This window comes from Bos grunniens, chromosome X (assembly GCF_055505025.1).
Source record: "Bos grunniens cultivar Pamir isolate PY7600 chromosome X, Bosgru_T2T1.0, whole genome shotgun sequence".
Classification (NCBI taxonomy): Eukaryota; Metazoa; Chordata; class Mammalia; order Artiodactyla; family Bovidae; genus Bos; species Bos grunniens.
The window spans coordinates 66044557-66061658 of record NC_141194.1 but is presented as its reverse complement, the minus strand read 5'-3'; the positions used below and the strand labels follow the sequence as shown (position 1 = coordinate 66061658).

The window sequence follows — 17102 nt, the reverse complement described above, 5'->3', positions numbered from 1 at the left end:
AGGAATAAGGCTGTGATGGATGATGTTTCCAGTGCCTCACCAAGTGTTATTCAGTTCACTTCAGTCGCTCAGTCATGTCTGACTCTTTGCGACCCCATAAACTGCAGCACGCCAGGCCTCCCTGTCCATCACCAACTCCCAGAGTTTACCGAAACTCATGTCCATTGAGTCGGTGATGCCATTTAAGCATCTCATCCTCTGTCATCCCCTTCTCCTCCTGCCTTCAATCTTTCCCAACATCAGGGTCTTTTCAAATGAGTCAGCTCTTTGCATCAGGTGGCCTAAGTATTGGAGTTTCAGCTTCAACATCAGTCTTTCCAATGAACACCCAGGACTGATTTCCTTTAGGATGGACTGGTTGGATCTCCTTGCAGTCCAAGGGACTCTCAAGAGTCTTATCCAACACCACAGTTCAAAAGGATCAATTCTTTGGTGCTCAGCTTTCTTTGTAGTCTAACTCTCACATCCATACCTGACTACTGGAAAAACCATAGCCTTGACTAGAGGCACCTTTGTTGACAAAGTAATGTCTCTACTTTTTAATATGCTGTCTAAGTAGGAAATATAACTTTCCTTCCAAGGAGTAAGTGTCTTTTAACTTCATGGCTGCAGTCACCAGCTGCAGTGATTTTGGAGCCCAGAAAAATAAAGTCAGCCACTGTTTCCATTGTTTCCCCATCTATCTGCCATGAAGTGATGGAACCATGATCTTAGTTTTCTGAATGTTGAGCTTTAAGCCAACTTTTTCACTTTCCTCTTTCACTTTCATCAAGAGGCTCTTTAGTTCTTCTTCACTTTCTGCCATAAGGGTGGTGAGCATCTGCATATCTGAGGTTATTGATATTTCTCCTGGCAATCTTGATTCCAGCTTGTGCTTCATCTAACCCAGTGTCTCTCTGCATATAAGTTAAATAAACAGGGTGACAATATACAGCCTTGACGTACTCCTTTTCCTATTTGGAACCAGTCTGCTGTTTCATGTCCAGTTCTAACTGTTGCTTCCTGACCTGCATACAGGTTTCTTAAGAGGCAGATCAGGTGGTCTGGTATTCCCATCTCTTTCAGAATTTTCCACAGTTTATTGTGATCTACACAGTCGAAGGCTTTGGCATAGTCAATAAAACAGAAATAGATGTTTTTCTGGAACTCTCTTGCTTTTTCGATGATCCAGCGGATGTTGGCAATTTGATCTCTGGTTCCTCTGCCTTTTCTAAAACCAGCTTGAACATCTGGAAGTTCACAGTTCACATATTGCCGAAGCCTGGCTTGGAGAATTTTGAGCATTACTTTACTAGCGTGTGAGATGAGTGCTATTGTGCGGTAGTTTGAGTATTCTTTGGCATTGCCTTTCTTTGGGCTTGGAATGAAAACTGACCTTTTCCAGTCCTGTGGCCACTGCTGAGTTTTCCAAATTTGCTGGCATATTGAGTGCAGCACTTCAGCAGCATCATCTTTTAGGATTTGAAATAGCTCAGCTGGAATTCCATCACCTCCACTAGCTTTGTTTGTAGTGATACTTCCTAAGGCCCACTTGACTTCACATTCCAGGATGTCTGGCTCTAGGTGAGTGATCACACCATCGTGATTATCTGGGTCATGAAGCTCTTTTTTGTACAGTTCTTCTGTGTATTCTTGCCACCTCTTCTCAATATCTTCTGCTTCTGTTAGCTCCATACCATTTCTGTCCTTTGTTGAGCCCATCTTTGCATGAAATGTTCCCTTGGTATCTCTAATTTTCTTGAAGAGATCTCTAGTCTTTCCTATTCTATTGTTTTCCTCTATTTCTTTGCATTGATCGCTGAGGAAGGCTTTCTTATCTCTCCTTGCTATTCTTTGGAACTCTGCATTCAAATGGGTATATCTTTCCTTTTCTCCTTTGCTTTTCACTTTGCTTTTTTTCACAGCTATTTGTAAGGCCTCCTCAGCCATTTTGCTTTTTTGCATTTCTTTTTCTTGGGGATGGTCTTGATCCCTGTCTCCTGTACAGTGTCATGAATCTCCATCCATAGTTCATCAGGCACTCTTTCTATCAGAACTAGTCCCTTAAATCTATTTCTAACTTCCACTGTATAATCATAAGGGATTTGATTTAGGTCATACCTGAATGGTCTAGTGGTTTTCCCCAAGTGTTATTAGGCAAGACATTTTCCTGTTTATGCCATAGTTTCCTATTCTGTTGAATGAGGCAGTTATATTAGTTTTATCTCTAAGGACCTAAAAGTGTCAACTTTATACTTTTCTAAGTTCTGTAGAGACAGTTTCTATAGCTCATTAATTTGGGTCTTCCCGTAACTCTAGCACAGTACTCAGTTAATACTTCTTCATGGCATTTACATGGTTTCTTTCTTGTTTTCTTTTGTAGCTCCTGGTTGTTCCCTTCATATTTGCCAAATCATTATCTTTCCCTGAAGTAGTGCAAAGAGCAAGAAATGTGAACACACCAAGGAAGATCAACATGCCTGCAATGCTAGCATTTTAGAATAGCAGAATGAAGTAAGTTGTTGTTGGTGTAATCCTATGAGCATTAATTTAGAGCTAATGTCTGTTTGATGGAGGTTTGTATGGGATGATGTATAGTGATCCATGGTGGAAGAGGTGCTGAATGTGAGATGGGAGGATGATCAGTAACCTATATTAACAGTTGGTTTCACTAAAGCAACTCAAAAGATAATATAGTCTGTGTACCAGTTGTGTCATAGGGTAATTTAGTTTCACCTTGTCTGTTTATCTTTTCTACATAGATCATTTGCCACACTTAGAGGCCTAAACACATAGAAACTTAAGCCAAAAACGTTTTTGTTTTTTGCTGAAAGGCTGGCCTCTCACTCTTGTGAGCGAATCTGCAGTTCGGATATAATATTAAATAAAACCTAGTCCCTGAAGCAGCCATTATAATCATCAAAAGTATGACGATTTTATAAAGGAATGGGGAAAAGTGAAGATATAAAATGGGAGAACTAACTAGGCGCTCTCTAAAGGCCCTTTACTATGTATAATGTTCACTTATGTGTGGCAACTTATTTGGCTCTCCGGGAACTCTTGGGAAAGTTGTAGCAGAATGTTGAGGCACATGAGATAATATGAGATAGGAGGTGAGATGAGATGTGAGATTAATGTAAACTGCCACTCATCACGTGAACAACCTTTTGGCAATTTAGAGTCTGATTAGACTTGTCTATTTGTGAAGCTAAAATGAAATCATGTATGTAAAGTGCTTAGTACACTGCCTAGTACATGATAGGTAAAAGGTAACCTAAGAAGTTTCATAAGTTCAACTGACACAATACAAGTGACCACTGATACCATCTAGTAGCACAGAGTTGGTGTGGTTTGATTCTATGTAAAAAATTCCCAAAGTAAAAGTTTGTAAGTAGAAGAGTATCTGTGTTGGTGGTAATTGTTGTTATTATAATTATTATTGTTAGTAGTAATATAAATAATATTGACACTAATAACAGATTATTGCAATTATTAATGCACTTTTTTGTTTTCTTCTCTTTGTGATGCTTCTTGTGCCTGTCATGCTCATCACTGTAGTTTGTCTCTTCTATTTCTTACCCTCTTCCATGTCTGCCTTTGCTTATCTTTTAAACTCATAAGTGTGTATTTGTTTGTTTGTCTGTTTCTTCTTTGAATGTCTTTGGTCTTTCTTGTCTAAAGTATGTCTTACCCATTTCCATGATTCTCTTGCTAGTTTCTTCTCTGTATATCTTTGTCTCATTTACTTTTTTGTACCCAGGAGTGGTTTGTGTCTTGTCTTAAATGTCTCTCTCTAGTTTTCTTCATTTTGTTACTGATTCTCCTTGCTCTGCTAGATCTAGCTCTTCTTTCACCGTTCTCTGTGAGCCTCTTGAGTTATGTGTGCCTTTTGCTCATTTCTTGCTATGCCTGCCTCTCTTCTTTTTCTCTTTGTGAACTCTGTCACCCGTTCCCCTTGTTGGCTTGACATTTCACCTTTTCTGATACTGGCTACCCTTCTGCTGTTTCTACTCTTTATCTTGCATATTTCTCTTTTCTACATATTCTTTGTGCCTTTCTTGGGCTATTTTCTCTTTTTTTCCTCATGCTTTGTGTGCCCCAGTGTCTCTTTGTTCTTTGTGATTTTCAATTTCAGCATTCATCTCTGTTCTCTTGGTTCTTCTCTCCTTTTGCCTTTCTATTCACTTTTGAGTATTTCTTGAGTCTGTGTCTCCCCCTCTTTGATTTCATGCAATTCTCTCTCCTGGCATATTTTTTCATGCGTGTTTGTGTGTGTGCTCTTTTGTGTGTTTGTAAAGGCGCCTCCTAACCCCTTCCAGTAGGTGCAGAGTGTCAGCTATCAAAATGAGCATTGCAGAGCTGTTCGTTATGCCAGGCCGCCCTGTGAGATGATCCAAAACCAACAGAAGGCCAAGGGTCTAGACTGGAGTTGGATAGAAGACTCAAGTCTCCGTGAGACAGAAGGCCAAAGACCTATGATGGGATTAAAAAACCTTGTCTTGAAGACCTGTGACCCGAAAGATGGAAGTGCCCTAGCACACACACAGACCCAGGACTCAAACCTATCTATATAAGACAGAAGGCCCAAGAGAGACAGATATTTCAAGACTAAATTAGATGGGAAACTGGAGGTTCGTGACAGAGATACCAGGAAAGAAAGAAGCCCCAGGACCAAAGGAAATTCCAAGATGAGACTCTTAAACCCCAGCTGTTTCTATTGCTCTTTTCCCTACTCTTGGACATTTTCAGTTCTCCCTTCCTTCTCATGTCTCCATTTATATCTACTTCTTTTGAGATGTCCTTTTTGATGTTACCTTTAAAAAAAAAAAAACGTATCTTTAGATCAGTAATATTATGCTTTGGCTTGTTTTTATTACAGTTTTGAACCATTTATTAAGTTTTTGAAGTTTTAAACTTCCATTCCTCTTCACCTCCTCTCCACTTGAGAGGGACACATAGCTGACATTATATTTCAGTCCCCTCTTTCCTCAGAAGCTCTAGGCTGATGAGAGAAGGGAAGTATCAGGTTCAGTTATTGAGGGGAAAGAAAGTGCCAAGCTATCTAGAGAAAATGTGAAGAGATGCTCCACAGGCCAATGAGAAGAATTAGACAAGAAATACACAGATGTGCCAGTTTGCTGAGAAGTGCCAGCCAGCAACATCTTACTTATTTGAGCTTGGGTGAGCAGGATACCTGAGGTTTGGGATTCTTACTGTTGGTTATGAAGGAGGATTGGGCCTAACACATAGTGAGACCCCAAGGAAGGAGCATGAACTCCCTGCTCATAGTAGTGGCCTAATAATGTGGTAAGCTGCATAAGTTTTATCCCTCGGTTTAATACCTACCTCTAGGCTTAAAGGTGAGAAAATCTGGGAATATTTAGCAGGTTTAATCCTTTCATTGATTTTTTTCCTCTTACCATAAGGGAAGATAATTTTAGTGATAATATATATGAAAGCACTGTAAAACACAGAAAAAAAGCAAGACTTTCTCATTAATAATGTATTGGCACTCATGCACAGCTAACATTTGAAAATGCATTGTCAGTTGTGAAGCATTATGTAAATCAAGGGTTATCACACCCTTTTTGTAAAGGATCAGATGGCAATTATTTTATACTTTGCAAGCCATATGGTCTCTCTCTGCTTTTTTTTATTTTTAAAGTGAATATGGTCTGTGGGCCACAGTTTATCACCCCTGGTGTAATTGCCAGGGACTGTGTGCTGAATAATATTAATTTCTTTCTTTGTGCCTGTCCCTGTATGCATTAAGGATGCAATGATTACTTATGGTCATATCCAAGTGATATGAAGAAAAATATATGAATGTGACTTATAAACTATTATGCACTTTAAAAGCTTGTCACAATTTTCAGAGTTGATGAATGAACATTGATTACATGGTATATACATTTCTAGGCACTGTATATACAAAGAACAAAAGCGTGAATAAAGGGCTTTCTCAAAAGTATGTAATACTGTACAGATATTAGGAATTAAGTCTATGATAAATGAGTAATTCATGTATTTGTGGCCATTGTGTTTCTGTGGCTCTGGTGATTCTGAGTACAGATGTAGTATTCCAAGTCACAGAAAAGAAAACATTATTCAGTCGCTAAGTCGTGTCTGACGCTTTGTGACCCCATGAACTGCAGCATGCCAGGCTTCCAAACCCTTAAACTATAAAGCATACTGCAAACACAAGGGATTTAAGCTATTGTGATTACTTATAATGTGCCAGATAACATCCTGGGCACTACAGATGTCAAAGGAAAAGAATATTCTTATTATAGAATAATTAAAATTTTAGATAGGCCGTACATTTTAAAGTGCTTTGTACTAAAGCACTGTATAAATACCAATGGGCTATATGTTTATGAATGAATGAATAAGTATTAATTTCCTTATATATGCCAGCTATTGTTTCAGGTACTGTGAAATCCAAGACAATGCTCCCAAGTGATAAGAGGGATGTTTATGTCCTATACTACTTATATATAAAGAATTAGATATTACTTATTTTAATCAATAAAGACTTTACTGGTGATGTTGAACTAAATTATTACCAGTATATTTCCCAAGGTAATAGGAAAATGTAATGAATGAAATTGAGCTTTCTAACTATAAAATGCTACATAAATATAAAACATTAGGTGTTTTCTCTGTGAACAAAACTTAGGTTGAGACAGACATTTGTTTGTGTGTGTTAGTCGTTCAATCATGTCTGACTCTTGCGACCCCATGGACTGTAACCCACCAGACTCCTCTCTCTGTGGATTTCTCCACACAAGAAAACTGAAGTGGGTTGTCATTCCCTTCTCCAGGGGATATTCTTGACCCAGAAACTGAACTCAGGTCTCCTGCACTGCAGGCAGATTCTTTACCATCTGAGCCACAGGTTCTCATTGTGTGTTTGACCCACTATGAGAAAGGCAATATAAAATTCTCAGTATACAAACTGAGAGTTTAAATACTTGGTAAATGAATGGGTCATTAATATTAGTTGCCTACTATGTGAACTCACTGTTATAGGCACTAAAGAGACACACAAATTTATCATTTTATTGTGCCTACAGTTGAGAATAGGCAATACATACGTTAGTATTTTGTGAACTCTAAGAGTACCATATAAGTGTAACTATTGATTTCCTCAGTTGGTATGCCTAATACTAGGCTTGCAAAATTGTATCATAGCTATTATACCATGAAAAAAGTCAGAAAAAATTTGAGCAAGGATTGTTAATTACTGAACACTTCAAATATGATACATAAAGGACTAAATGTCTGATGAATGCAAGCCTGGATGATAATTATGTGCCAGTCTCCTTGATAAGCATAAGAGATAAGAAGATAATCCATCTTTACTGTGTTCTGGGCAGCAGAAGGTAATATATAAAATCAATTTGTAGGTCTTAAACTGGCATACATATATAAGCCATATCTGCTGAATGAACATTGATTACTTACTCTCTCTTATTCCAAGAGATAGCAACTAGGGATGCAAAAATTCATTGCCATTATTGTTGAACCTGTAACAGAGATCTGTATAAATTTTACAAAGCTTACTGTTCTATACAGATCTAAAGAATTAACTGTTGGCTTAATGAATGGTTACTGATTACTTTCTATCTATAAAGCTCAAAACTGTGTATGCTCTAGGATATAAAAATGACTCTCCTTATCAGATGCTGTAAATAACATGAGTGGGAATCCAGAATAAAAATTACTTAACCATTGCTCAGCTTATTTGATGATAAAAACATGGGCAGAATGGAATTGTGCAAGGCAGTATGCTGAATGCTGAGCTAGGTGGAAAGATAAAATCCAGACCAGAAGGCCACTTGCTCCCTGGCTTGACTAAAGGAATGGAATTTTTTTGTTTCTTTGTTTAAAGAGCAAGATGTTGTCATTCTCCATTGGTCTTTTAAATGCTGAATGCTGAAGATGGAGGTGAATTCAATCCACTCTGGCCTGGCATAGAGAAATTGAAAGAGTAAAAAATGGTTCAGGTTGGCTTTTAGATTAATTTGATGAACAGCATCTTTTATGTAAAATATATCATTCTAGGTCCTGAGCATAAGAGATATGAAATGGACCTAGTCTAAAGGGCTTTAGATAGATCAAAGATTATAACTGAAGATCCAAAAACATCTTTGAGTTTTAAGTAAATATTTGAGTTCCCGTTCCCTAGATCCTATTCCTGTTCCTTGAATTCTTGTTCCTATTTTCTTGGTGAAGTCTGGTCCAGAAAACCTATTGACTTGCCTTGGAAATTTAAAAAATAGAAAAACAATATGGTTCTTTCAATGTAAAATGAAGATATATTTCTTGGCTCTAGAAAGTATCAATGTCATGTGCTCATTGACCTAGATTGAAGCCAGAAGATTAATAAAAGGCCTCAGAGTTTGTCCTTTAATTCATTAATATTCTGTTTTTATTATAGTTAAATGGGTAAGATGACAATCAAGATTATTATGGCATGGAATCAGGAAGACAATAAAAAAGATTCTTCCTAGATTTTCCATATTTTGTAAATTATTCACTTGAATGAAGTACTGTTCTTAAGTGCTGAGGAGAATGAAGAGATTTACAAGACCTAGACCAAAATATACTTTAATTTCACTAGTACATGGAGGACACACAAGAACAAATTTAATAGGAGATTGCAATTCTTTCATTAGTTGGAAAAACTAAAGTAGCTGTGATATTAAGATACTGAGATGGAATGATTAAACAGATCACTTTCTCTTTGGCATGTTTTGTAGAGAAGGAATAAAAAAGCTTTTCAGTTATTCATACAAGCATTGAAGAAGGTGATGCTAAATGAAATAGATCTGGTAAAAAAGAAATTGTCTTGGAGATGCAGTTAAAAAAAAAAAAAAACAAGAAATGGAGTGAAACTTCATTGAATGAGTGTCTATTTCAAGGCATTGTGCTAATTCCTAGACAGAAAACAAAAAAGATCTTGACTGAAAGACACTTACTTGACTTGGAAACTGGTATATAAGAGAAGAGGTTATTGTTAATTTTTTAAATTTATTCATTCATTCTACAAGTATGTTTGAGTGCCTATTGTATATAAGCTCCTTAGCTGGGTTCTAGCTAGGTTCTCTAGCTAACCCCCAGAAAGAGACATGAGAAAATGAATGCCTTCCCAGAGAACTTAAAATTTGCCTTTTGGCCTATTTTCTGATCAGGGCTAAACGGCTTACTTCCTCAATAATATTGTGTGGTTTAATTCCTACTCCATCTTAAACCACTCTGGCCACTACAATAAGCAGGGGTTTTTACTGAACTGCTCCTTAAATTGCAGGATCCTTCCTTATAATAAAACACTTCAGTTTTCCTAACCCATCCCTCATGAAAAATGGTTGTGACCATAGTGAGCCGAAAGAGGGATGAGAAGCAACTGATTCCCAAACTTCAGTCTCATTGGTACCAACCTTGAAGAACCACTCATACTCAAATCACAATTGGTTTTGAAACACACTTACAGTTTTGTCTATGACAAATATACACTGCCTAAGTCTTTTTTAAAAACAATCCTCTGATATTACTTAGCAAGTTTGGAGATGGAGACATGATTTGTGTTTTGCAACAACAGCTTCTCAACTTACAACTTAGAAATCTTTTCCTTTTCACCATCAAAACCTGCTTAAGATAAGACTTGAAAATAGCCTAACAATTTTACTATGCTTAAGTCTTAAGAATAATAGAAATTGAAAGTATTTGGCAAATGTTGGAGGGAAAAAAATCTACATATAGGCCCAAATGGGCTTTGGCCTTTTCTCTTTTTAAATCACTCACAGAGGGTGGGATAGGAGGAAGAGTGAAAGAAAAGGTCAAGCCTGATTCTAAAAAGAGTTGGTCTTAAAAGTATTGCTACCTCCAGATCTAACTTGGGGATTGCTGTTCTTAGTGTAATTCAATTTTAAAAACTGGTCACTGTTAAGATGAGGACAAAGTCCTTTGTCCATCAGTTAAGCCTGGGGTTATATAATTATGGAATTTATTAAATCTATGTGACCTCTCCATCATAAGGTAGTCTTAAAGCTAAAGTCGGTCCACTACGTAGAAAGAGGACTTTATCGTTCACTATAATTCATACACACTTTCAAAGCATCTACACTTTAAAGTTTACATGGCAAGACAACAATACCATCTGTAAAAATAGAAGGAAATAGAAGAATGGCAGGAGATAGTTGCTGGAGGGAGCGAATTTGAATGGGATTTGGGGTAATGTTTGTAGTTTTTACTTTGTATATTTTTATTTAAGTGTAAGGTGTATCTGATATTAATAATGTTTGGTGTTTAATATGTACTATTAGCTGGACTCAGTAACTCCCCTTTCTCCAGGTAGGGATGAGAGATACATTATTGGAAAGGAGAAAGTAACAGTCTTCATTTCACAGTTTCTGGCATCCCAAGGCCACCACTACTGATAAACAAGAATAATAGAACATTCTGTCATCTGATTTTTGTGGCATAAATGAAGTTGTGAACAATTTTTTTTTTCTTAAGAAAAAGAAACAGCTTTACATCTACCCTTTTACCTTAAAAGGATCTATGCCAAAATGCTCTGATGAATGGAAGACACACATGGACTTGTGAACTGATGTGAAACACATAATATCTGAGCCTTGGTTGTTGTGAAGATTGAAAAGTCTTGTTCAGTTCGGATAACCACCAAAAAAGCAACCTAAAGCTGTCTATATGTCACAACTGAGACAAATTGGGGAGTTTGTTGTTTAATGTCAAATAAAAATGTACTGTTTTTAAAGCTTTGTTTTTGATGCTAAAACAAGTTCTACCTCACTGTCCTTTCCTAACCACACTAGTTACCTCAGTTTTTAAAAAAGGTTATCTTAACCACCCAGCTTGGGTAAGTGATTTGAGGTCTCATTTTTCCCCCCCAGCTTCAGTTGCTTTGGTTAGAAATGCTGAGCAGCACATACCCAATTTTAAAGAAGTGTGAAGCAAAAAAATTATTGAAGAACAAAGGTGGGATAGGAATAGGGCATAGAAAATTTAAGGCTGTGGAAAGTAGGATATATCCAGGAAGGTAATCACTGTAATGAAAGTAACAGGTCCAATCTTTGAGTAGCTGAAGAGATCTTTGATGTTCTTAAAATTAAATACCCAAATGTTAGATTGGTGACTTCATAAGCACATGACCCCATGCAGTGTTTATAGGCAAGAGTTTCTACTTCTTTGTTGGTATCTTATGCCATTCTTAATTTGGCTAGAGACAGTGCTCAGCTCCCTCTTACAAATGTCAATTACCACAATTTTTCCCCCATCAAAGGTTTTTTTTTTTTTCCCAGTTTTTTTTTTTTTTTTTAAACATGTCCATCTTTGGAATAAGACTTGCTAGAGTAATGGCCAGTGTAGGGGAAATAAACCTGTAATGGAAGTCACAGAAGAGGCCGCAGGATTTAAGGTAGCATGGCACAGAAGGAATCTTATCAGGCAGGGGCTCTCATATCCTAGAGTTACAAATGTTAATCTGGTGGGGAGGACAGTCTGCACATTACCTGATGGGCTGATTGATCTGATACCAATGCCCTTTAGTTGCTTCTATGATCCTTGCCTATATTCCAGTCCTTTGTCATCTTAGTGTTTGTATCTATTCTGTCAAGTGCTCTCTATTTCCTAATGTCTCTGAAACATCACATTCTCACTTTTATTAAATTAGTCTGGGATGTGATTTTCAAGGTACTGCTACTGCTAAGTCGCTTCAGTCATGTCTGACTCTGTGCGACCCCATAGATGGCAGCCCACCAGGCTCCCCCGTCCCTGGGATTCTGCAGGCAAGAACACTGGAATGGGTTGCCATTTCCTTCTCCAATGCGTGAAAGTGAAAGTGAAGTCGCTCAGTCGTGTCCGACTCTTGGTGACCCCACGGACTGCAGCCTACCAGGCTCCTCTGCCCATAGGATTTTCCAAGCAAGATTACTGGAGTGGGGTACCATTGCCTTCTCAAGCCTGTACCTCCCTTTATTGGTAGCTGATGTCTGATGTTCCATTATCTGGAGTTGAGTTTCTGATTCTTTAATATATGATAAAGCAGGGACAGTTTTTATTTTTTTATCTGCACAGAAACAACAGTGCCTTGCCCATATGAGATGCTCAACAAATACCTGTTGAATTATACTTAAACTTTAGGACCCTCTAGAAGAGTAAACATGACATTCTACACCTAACGCAAGTACAACTAATAACATCTCTCCTAATCCATAGCAGATGGTATTAAAAGAATCCTAATATTCCTTCTATGCCTAGTCCCAGGAGACTGATGGTTGCCCATCAAAATATATTCTCCCCTTGTTTAACATGTGGCTGCTAAGCTAGACTACATTTCCCCCCTTCCTTTGTAGTTGTGTGTTGCCAGATGATTATAACCAATGAAAAGTGAATGAGAATGATAGGTGCCATTTATGGGCCTGGTTTAGGGTATGTTCCCCTCTACCTTTTCACCACCTACAAACTAGACAATGGCTATCCACCTTCAACCTTTTAGATGACAAATCATTCCTTATGAGATGGAAGTACAATGACTTGAGAAAAAAGGAAGTTGCCCTTCTGCTCTGAACTTTTTAAATTGAGACGGTCATGTCTCAATGACAGGAAATAATATTTATTTAAACATTGAATTGTTGATTTCCATTCTTACAGTAGTCTATTCTTTTCTCCATAACTCAAAACACCTGGATGCAGCACCACAATCCTTTATACAGCATTTCATATAATTGCTACTAGTAATAAACTTTCAGTTATGACCTCAAAAAAGTTTCTTTTTTGTTCCTCACCCTACTGTCTTTAAGATATGCAAGATTTTAGTTGTGCTGTTGAAGCCTACTACTAAGTTTTCCACTTTGTTTCCCAAAAAATTAGTAATGTCAGAACTCAGCTATGGTAACTTTTACAGGTTATATAGATCTACCACCAAGTTGTTGTCCATGATATGCAAAGGGGAAGCAAATGGTTTTAAGTTCATCAAGCCATAATTAAGCCTTCCAAATGTCTTCAGTAAGTCCATAATTAAAACAGTCAGATGGATCCTCACCTTCAAATAAACAAAGCCAAAAGGGAAAAGGAGGCTGAGTAGTACCTTTAAGAAATGTTTATTTAATCCTTACTAAATGTTAGTGTTAGGCACTGGTGAATAAAACTTTAATAGACATTGTCCCTGACCAAAGGTAACTTAAAATCTATTAGAGGGGACCAGACAAGAGCCAAGGAAATCTAAACATACTTATACATTGTGATAAGAACATTAATAAGAAATAGGATGCAGTGATAAGTGAGAGGGGCATATTTACTTTAGAAAGGGTGGTTAAGAGAAGGAATATATGAAAAGGTCATACTTAAAGACAAACCTCAGGATAAGGAAGTCAATCCAGCCAGCAAACTACAGGTCATGGGTCAAATCTGATCTGTTATACACACACACACACACACACACACACACACAGTGGCCTGAATCCTAAGAGTGGTTTGTACATCTTTAGGTAGTTAGAAGAAAAAAAATGAATATTTCGATACATATGAAGTTCAAATATCGGTGTCCGTATATAAAATTATTTTTGGATACAGCCAAAGTAATTAGTGTTGTCTATAGTTTCTTGATGTTAGAGTAGCATAGTTGAATACTTGTAACTGAAACCATATGACATAAGTTTAAAATAATTGCTATTTGGCTTTTTACAAAGAATGCTTGCCAACCCCTGGGCTAGACTATAGAAAGTAAGAAGGATAATGGCATGAGATACAGTTGGAAAGGTAAGAAAGAACAAGATCATGCAAGACCTTATATGAAAGAGACAGAGGAGATGAGTAAATTAGTTTGAAATGTATTAATTAAGACTTGCTGTACTATGTGAAACCACTGAAAGTCAGGAAGCAAAGGAGTATCTACATTTTAGGAAGATTATTATGACATTTGATTTTCAATCATAATGTAGAAGATAGTAAAAAGCCATCAGGCCCATTGTAACAACTATAGAAAACCTAAGCAAATAAAACACAGACATCGGGAATTTCTAGATTCCACATAAAGACATAGCAGGCTGGAAAAGAAATTACTCCCACAATAATAAAAAAGCCAGATAAACTATAAAATCATAACTTGAATTCATTAGACAGCTGAGATCACAGGGCAAACAATTAGCCTGAATTTTTAGGAAAGATGTGTGCATTCAGGAGAGAACATGAGCTCTGGCTGACCTCTGCCAATGGAAAGAAAATGAGACATCCCTATAAGCAGGTTATAGGAATTTGACTAAAAGTTTCAACGAATTTCTAAAGGTCAAATGTGGGTAAGTATGAAACTATAGACCCCCTGGGAGCCACAGACGGTAAATTCATAACCTTGTAGGTTCTTTCCTGTAGACTTCTTTGAGAGCTAATGAGAATAATTAGGGAATGGAAAAGGGAGTGAAAATAACCACCCTTGGGAAAAGACTGGAAGAGAGTAGCAGACATGTTTATGAAAGGTATGAAGCCCCACCAAAACCATTCCCAATAAGAAAGAAAAGTCTTTGTGACTCTAAGAAAGGAGAGTAAACTATTGCTCTTAGGTGACCCAAAACAACTGCAGAAAGAAAAATCTTCTACTCCTGAAGAGGGCCAAGAAATGCTCCTAGGACCAAAGCACTAGAGATTTTCCCTACCACTGGAGATTACCATGAAGGTTCACTTCAGTTCATTCGTTCAGCTGTGTCCGGCTCTTTGCGACCCCATGAATCGCAGCATGCCAGGCCTCCCTGTCCATCACCAACTCCCAGAGTTCACTCAGACTCACGTCCACCGAGTCAGTGATGCCATCCAGCCATCTCATCCTCTGTCGTCCCCTTATCCTCCTGCCCCCAATCCCTCCCAGCATCAGAGTCTTTTCCAATGAGTCAACTCTTCGCATGAGGTGGCCAAAGTACTGGAGTTTCAGCTTTAGCATCAGTCCTTCCAAAGAAATCCCAGGGCTGATCTCCTTCAGAATGGACTGGTTGGATCTCCTTGCAGTCCAAGGGACTCTCAAGAGTCTTCTCCAACACCACAGTTCAAAAGCATCAATTCTTTGGTGCCCAGCTTTCTTCACAGTCCAACTCTCACATCCATACATGACCACAGGAAAAACCATAGCCTTGACTAGACGAACCTTTGTTGGCAAAGTAATGTCTCTGCTTTTCAATATGCTATCTAGGTTGGTCATAACTTTTCTTCCAAGGAGTAAGTGTCTTTTAATTTCATGGGTGCAATCACCATCTGCCGTGATTTTGGAGCCCCCCAAAATAAAGTCTGACACTGTTTCCCCATCTATTTGCCATGAAGTGATGGGACCAGATGCCATGATCTTCGTTTTCTGAATGTTGAGCTTTAAGCCAACATTTTCACTCTCCTCTTTCACTTTCATCAAGAGGCTTTTTAGTTCCTCTTCACTTTCTGCCATAAGGGTGGTGTCATCTGCATGTCTGAGGTTATTGATATTTCTCCTGGCAATCTTGATTCCAGCTTGTGCTTCCTCCAGCCCAGTGTTTCTCATGATGTATTCTGCATATAAGTTGAATAAGCAGGGTGACAGTATATAGCCTTGATGTACTCCTTTTCCTATTTGGAAGCAGTCTGTTGTTCCATGTCCAGTTCTAACTGTTGCTTCCTGACCTGCATATAGGTTTCTCAAGAGGCAGGTCAGGTGGTCTGGTATTCCCATCTCTTTCAGAATTTTCTACAGTTTCTTGTGGTCCACACAGTCAAAGGCTTTAGCATAGTCAATAAAGCAGAAATAGATGTTTTTCTGGAACTCTCTTGCTTTTTCCATGATCCAGTGGATGTTGGCAATTTGATCTCTGGTTCCTCTGCCTTTTCTAAAACCAGCTTGAACATCTGGAAGTTCACAGTTCACATATTGCTGAAGCCTGGCTTGGAGAATTTTGAGCATTACTTTACTAGAGTGTGAGATGAGTGCTATTGTGCAGTAGTTTGAGCATTCTTTGGCATTGCCTTTCTCTGGGCTTGGAATGAAAACTGACCTTTTCCAGTCCTGTGGCCACTGCTGAGTTTTCCAAATTTGCTGGCATATTGAATGCAACACTTTCACAGCATCATCTTTCAGGATTTGAAATAGCTCAACTGGAATTCCATCACCTCCACTAGCTTTGTTTGTAGTGATGCTTTCTAAGGCCCACTTGACTTCACATTCCAAGATGTCTGGCTCTAGGTGAGTGATCACACCATCGTGATTATCTTGGTCGTGAAGATCTTTTTTGTACAGTTCTTCTGTGTATTCTTGCCATCTCTTCTTAATATCTTCTGCTTGTTAGGTCCATACCATTTCTGTCCTTTATCGAGCCCATCTTTGCATGAAATGTCCCCTTGATATCTCTATTTTCTTGAAGAGATCTCTGGTCTTTCCCATTCTGTTGTTTTCCTCTATTTCTTTGCATTGATCGTTGAGGAAGGCTTTCTTATCTCTTCTTGCTATTCTTTGGAACTCTGCATTCAGATATTTATATCTTTCCTTTTCTCCTTTGCTTTTGACTACTCTTCTTTTCACAGCTATTTGTAAGGCCTCCCCAGACAGCCATTTTGCTTTTTTGCATTTCTTTTCCATGGGGATGGTCTTGATCCCTGTCTCCTGTACAATGTCACGAACCTCCGTCCACAGTTCATCAGGCACTCTATCTATCCGATCTAGTCCCTTAAATCTATTTCTCACTTCCACTGTATAATGATAAGGGATTAGGTTATACGTGACTGGTCTATTGGTTTTCCCTACTTTCTTCAATTTAAGTCTGAATTTGGCAATAAGGAGTTCATGAACTGAGCCACAGTCAGATCCTGGTCTTGTTTTTGTTGACTGTATAGAGCTTCTCCGTCTCTATGAAGGTACTACCTTTAAAAAAAAAAGGAAATAGTATCTGTTAATGGTAAAGCTATGGTTGAATGAGAAAAATGGAAACTTTCTCACTCCCCACCCTCAACCAGATAAGAAACACTGAACAGCAAGAAACTGCAATCTACAATTGTAGAAGGGCAAGAAATCTCACATATGGAAAGGAACACTTAGGGAAGGCCTTAAAGCCTTCTCTTAAAGCATTCAAGCTTTAAAGGAGTAGGAGCACTGAGAA

The 17102-nt window shown here is 38.1% G+C and overlaps 1 long non-coding RNA gene across 7 annotated transcripts in view; it reads left to right on the top strand.

The window, feature by feature from the left end:
* LOC147340634 (uncharacterized) overlaps nucleotides 1-4829 on the top strand; it is a 32106-nt gene extending 27277 nt beyond the window's left edge. For all 7 annotated transcript variants that reach the window (XR_015159514.1, XR_015159517.1, XR_015159515.1 and 4 more), the window contains exons 5-6: nucleotides 2363-2493; nucleotides 3538-4829. This is a non-coding gene — a long non-coding RNA (uncharacterized LOC147340634). The remainder of the gene's footprint in view (nucleotides 1-2362; nucleotides 2494-3537) is intronic.
* The last annotated feature ends 12273 nt before the right edge of the window (nucleotides 4830-17102 follow it).